Genomic DNA, 5,563 nt, shown 5'->3' with positions numbered 1-5,563 from the left:
TGTGAATCTACTATAGTACCTACGTATCCCACCCCATTTCTCTTAATCAATATCTCATTTTTACTTCTCATTCCTATATTTCTAAGACTGATTTATCCCTGGAATAGCTGTTTCTGTTCTTTAATTAGTTTGGAAGTCACAGATATTAATCACTTCAAATGGCATTGAAAATATGTAGTATAATTAAAGGCCCTCGTAATTGCAGCACAATTCGATGCACTGAAAAATGTGTGTGTAGTGAGTCAATACGAAAATTTGGTCACACAAATATATATATATATATATATATATATATATATCTATATATATATAATATATAATATTATTATTAATATATATATATTTGTGTGACCAAATTTTTGTAATGACTCACTTTACACAGATTTTTCAGTGCATCGAATTGTGCTGTGATTACGAGGGCCTTTAATTATATATATAGATATATATAATATATATATATATATTAATATATATATATATATATATGGGATAAAAAATGTAAAAATGTCCTTTAGCATACAATCACATTTACATTGCATATTAATACATAAATAAAAAAAAGAAAAAAGATAGTCATGGAAACTAATTGTAGATGGCACCACTTGTCTGGCAAGGACAGTAGAAGAAGTGAATCTTGTTTCCTTGATTTTCAAAGTTCTGCCCAAGTGGTAAATCAATTCTTAAGGGTTTATACCAACTTCTTTCCAATCTGCGTGAAGGTGCAAAGAAATGTTCTGGTAAGCAATTTTTTTACAAACCATAGCGTTCAGTGAGGGTTGGAAGGACGTATTCATTGAATGTTTGGTGTTTTATTACTTTGACAGTATTGTAATTCCGAATGTGGTCAAAAGCTTAGAGCAGTATGTGGCTTCCCTCTGTGCTTCTATTTTTTGTCATCCCATGTAATTTACCAGACATTTTTCGTAGTACTCCGTTATAAAAGTTCATTGAATTTCCGTTAGTGCCGACTTATATTTAACTTCCCCACGCCCCCCCCTCCCCCCCCCCCCCCCCCTAACATATACTTAGGACTTTTTTTTTTTTTTTTCTTTCTTTCTTTCTTTACAAAAGGTCGTATTATATTTTGCGGAAGTCATGCAAGCGTAAAATTATGTACAATTTTAGTGAGTGTACTTTGTCGATTCGAATTTGTTATATCAGGTTGTCGACTTTGGGTTGTTTCACGGCTTCTGAGTAGTCTGCGGTTTTTTTTTTTTTTTAATAAGTTGTGGTAAACGTTTGCAATGCTTGAAGATTTAGTCGAGCTATGCTGCGTGATTTTTCTGTACCTAATTTGCCATTGGAAAAAATTCTCATGGAGCGGTTATTTCTGTGAGTTTGGCAATACTGTAATTTTGGGCGAATGTTTTTGGCGATTTCTCTACTACAGTATTCATATTAACTACCGCAATTAGCAGAAAGTGGCTGCCGAGTAAAATGTTGGGCTAAAATCGCTCGTAACCCTCCAAGTGCCCAGAACAATTAAATGTAATTGGTTAATTAAATTGCCACCTGAAATTTTTACAGGCTAGGACCAATTAGAAGGGTAACCATTTTAAAGGAAGCTACGTAGATTTAAAGGCAAGCGCTGGTAACCACATATGTATTTAAGAATCTCCTAAGTCCTGGCTTGAATATTTCACAAAACTGTAACGGAAGATATTCAACCCAGTTTCATTGTTTATTTTGCTTTTTAGGACTCTGCTAGCAGATGCACGTGAATATATTTGGCAGATAAACGTGGTTTTCGTAAAGGTGCAATTATAATTATTTTTGCCCGTGCATTAATTTTTAAGTTAGAACTCGCGCATTTACGACTGATGTGGCTAACGGAAATTATTTTGACGATTTATTCTGACTGCATAAAGTTAAAATCTAGTTCATTGAAGACTAGTATAGGGTTACGAAGAATGAATTTAGCACATGTATTACACCTTAGGATTATTAAGTTGGAATCTCGTGCATTAAAGACTGATATAGGGATACTAGGAATGACTTTAGCACATGTATTGGACCTTAGGACTAATATAAAGTTGGAATCTCGTGCACTTAAGACTGGTATAGTGATACTAGGAAGGATTTTAGCACATGCATTATACCTTAGGACTATTAAGTTAGAATCTCGTTCATTTAAGACTAGTATATTGATGCTAGGAATGATTTTAGCACATGTAATAGACCTGAGGACTTTTAAGTTAGAACCACTTGCATAAAAGACTGGTAATAGTGGTGCTAGGAATGACTTTAGCACATGTATTAGGCCATAGGACTAAAAAGTTCGAATCTCGTGCATTTAAGACTGGTATAGTGATACTATGGATGATTTTAGCACTTTTATTACATAGGACTAAATTAGAATCTCGTGCATTTAAGACTGGTATAGTGATACTAAATTATTTTGGTGCTTGTATTAGACCTTAGGACTAACATTGTTTGAATCTCATTGATTTCAGTCTTGAATTATTGATATAAGATTGTGAAATCTCATTTAAGACTTTGTAGTTGATACATGAACGGTAAATGTAAAGGAGACTGCCGCAGGAAAGTAATTCATTAATATAAATCTTTTATTACGGAATTTAGGAAAGGGTGTTTATGCAGTAATAAAGTGCAGGTGAGGTAATTTGAGAAACCTAACGAGACGAGAACTTTAGTCTTTGGTTTGCTTTTACCAGTCCCCGAAGGACTGGTACTAAACATGGCGCCATGTTTAGTACCAGCCACTTGATGAAAGTGCAAAACAAAGCAGATGACGGAAAAGTTTCATGTAGTCAAATTTCTCAAAATTATCTCTCTCATACTGCACCATGTACATTCTTACCTAAATTTAGCCAAAATGTTAGAAGAATATCTTCACCCGGCCGTCTTCTTTATATGTAGTATAGATTATAGCATACGAATTAGTATTTGAGGACCAGAGGCACAAGATAGTCCTAGTGCATCTGAATGGTATAGTAATACTAGTAATTTTAGCACATGAAATAAACCTGGAAATTAGTTAGAACCTTCGTACATTTGAGGCCTGTATAGTTATTAGTTATGATTTTAAAGCAGGAATTAAACTTTAATTAAAGTTAAAATCTTGTAATACATTGAAGATTGGTGTAGTAGTTATCTTATGCCTTTAAGAGTGGTGTAATCCATACTAGGAATGACTTTAGCGCATGAGCAAAGTTCTCTTGCCTCATGACTGGTGTAGTCGATACTTTAGTCCGAATCACACGCAAGACTTTTGCAGTTGATAACTAAAAATTTTAGCACAAAAATTACTGTTAGAATTGCTTGCTTCAAGACTGCTGTAGCCGACACCAGATAATTTTAACACAACTAGGTGATTAAAGTTGAAGAATCGTGAATTAAAGACTGATGTAGAGATATTAGGAATACTTTTAGTACCTACATGAAATATACCTGAGGATTACTGTTAGAATCTTTTATTTAAGACTGGTATGGTGATATTAGGACTTTTTAAACTCCTAATTTACATTATTAAAATAAGACACTTACATTTATTAGGAAAGATTTTAGCACATGCATTATTCCAGGATTAAAGTTAGAATTTCGTGCGTTCAAGACTTTATATTAGAAATAATTTTAGCACGTGAATTGGCCATGAGGATTAAAGTTAGAATTAACTTAAGAATGAATCTCGTGCATTTAAGCTTAAGCCAGTGAGTTGACACTTAGGAATGATTTTAGCACAGACTTGAGGATTGTTAAAATATCTCCATTTAAGATTTTGTTACCAGGAATAATTTGAGCCCATTAATTAGGCTTGAAGATTAAAGTTAGAATCTAGTGCATTTAAAACTAGCTCTGATATTGAGGAAGAGTTTGGCCCGTGACTTAACTTGACTAAAGTTAGACCTCGTGCATCCAAGGCTGGTGCAGTTCATACTATACTCTGTTTTTTTTCATCTGTCCATCCGCCTGTGGTGTTTTTGTATGGTAACACTGCGTCCTGGGCTTTAGATAGTTACGCTATGTGTAAGTTTTAGGTAAATAAAAGGATATCTGGGTGTACATTTGCAACTGAAGTGTTTTCATAATTTACTGTTTGCGAATTACACCGTTAATATTCAAAATAGGATATTGTTATAATCGTTGAATGTAAGCTGAATGTAACTGTCTAAAGCCCGGGATGCAGTGTTACCATGCAAAAACACCACAGGCAGATGGACAGATGGAAAAAAACAGGGTATAGTTATGGTTTTATCACATGAATTAACCTGAGGATTAAAGTTAATCTCGTGCAGTTAACACTAGTGTAAAAGACATTAGGAATGATTTGAATGCATGAATTGACTTGAGGATGCTAGTTAGAATTTCGTGCATTTGAGGCTGGTTTAGTTGGCACTAGGAGTGATTTATCCTCAAGAACAAAAGTAAGAACCTCGTCCATTTAAGACTGGCGTAGTCGAAACTAGGAATGATTTTAGCACATGAATTAGAACTGAGGATTATAGTTAGAATTTCTGTATTTTAGACTTGTTTGATACCAGGAATGATTTTACCATGTGAATTAGACTTGAGGATTAGCACGTAGACTTGAGGATTAAAGTTAGGACCTTGTACATTTAAGACTGGTGTAGTTGATACTAGGTATGGTTTTATTGCGCATTTGAGTGTTGTCGTTGGTACTAAGAGTGACTAGGACATGAATAAAATTGAGGATATAAGTTAGAATATCTGCATTTTACGACTGGTGTAGTTTTCAGGAATGGTTAGAATAACTTGCAATAACAGGTAGGCATGCTGGTAATTTTAAGTGTCTGATTTCGAAGTTTAGTTGGGTACCCATTGTCACGCTTTTTCTCCATTTGGTGGACTTGTGTTGTAATTTTTCGTTCTTTGATCTTGACATCATTGTATATTCTACTTAAGAGCCCTTCCTTATAAAGTTTTCTGCTATGGAATGTGCGCGCATAGGTTGGTTCTCGGGTTAAAGAATGGTTAAAGGAAAAATCGGGATACACACTGACGCCGAAAAATTCAATGCAGTTTTGATAGTTGCTTAAGGTTGGTTACAATTAAATATTGCATCATATATTCAACTGCACTTCAATATTTAAGTTAGGAGCTTTAGATAGTGAAGTGTAATCTTACCGTACAGTAACATTTAAATAATTATGCCGATTAAGTTTATTGGAATACTGGCAATGTTGATCAATATAGGTTTTGGAATTTTTCAACATAGATCCGATTAGTTTGAATGACTCTCTAGTACACGGATACCAAAGTTTGTTCTTTTCAGGTGTGCTTAATGTCCAGTGCTTAATTGTGAATGTTGCAGTGCAGGAACCTTGATGTAAACATCATTCGAACTCTTGTTTTCCGAACAATGAAGAAGTTTGGCAGTGAAGACTATGTTTGGCAGCCAATGAGTTTGGAGTATGACATCCAAAGGACAAGAGGAAATGTAATCCGATATGGCAGGATTTGCATTACAGAAAGTGTCTTGTTGAAAGATAATTTGCTTTGTACACTTTAATGAAGCAGTCATTGTTGGCAATGTAGGATTATTTATTGCCTATAGCTTTAATACCATATGTAATTCTATTAG

At 34.2% G+C, this 5,563-nt stretch overlaps 1 long non-coding RNA gene across 1 annotated transcript; it reads left to right on the top strand.

Moving 5' to 3' along the window:
* The first annotated feature begins 667 nt into the window (after nucleotides 1–667).
* On the top strand, nucleotides 668–5,563 carry LOC135206788 (uncharacterized). Its single transcript, XR_010312834.1, has 2 exons — nucleotides 668–737; nucleotides 5,255–5,563. It is a non-coding gene; the product is annotated as an uncharacterized LOC135206788 (long non-coding RNA).

This window comes from Macrobrachium nipponense, chromosome 11 (assembly GCF_015104395.2).
Source record: "Macrobrachium nipponense isolate FS-2020 chromosome 11, ASM1510439v2, whole genome shotgun sequence".
NCBI lineage: Eukaryota > Metazoa > Arthropoda > Malacostraca > Decapoda > Palaemonidae > Macrobrachium > Macrobrachium nipponense.
Note: the sequence above shows the minus strand (reverse complement) of the source record. Positions and strands in the feature narration are given on the sequence as shown.